Genomic DNA, 322 nt, shown 5'->3' on the forward strand with positions numbered 1-322 from the left:
TTTGCAGCTTGTACCTCAAAGATCCCTAGCTTCTCCATTACAGAGAGAGGCATGAGGTTTATGCTTGACCCTAGGTCACACAGAGCCTTTTCGAAGGTCATGGTGCCTAATGTACAAGGTATTGAGAACTTCCCAGGGTCCTATCTCTTTTCAGGTAATCTCTGCCTAGTCAAGTCATCCAGTTCTTTGGTGAGCAAAGAGGGTTCATCCTCCCAAGTCTCATTACCAAATAACTTGTCATTTAGCTTCATGATTGCTCCAAGGTATTTAGTAACTTGCTCTTCAGTGACATACTCATCCTCTTCAGAGGAAGAATACTCAT

This window comes from Arachis duranensis, chromosome 7, assembly GCF_000817695.3.
Source record: "Arachis duranensis cultivar V14167 chromosome 7, aradu.V14167.gnm2.J7QH, whole genome shotgun sequence".
NCBI lineage: Eukaryota > Viridiplantae > Streptophyta > Magnoliopsida > Fabales > Fabaceae > Arachis > Arachis duranensis.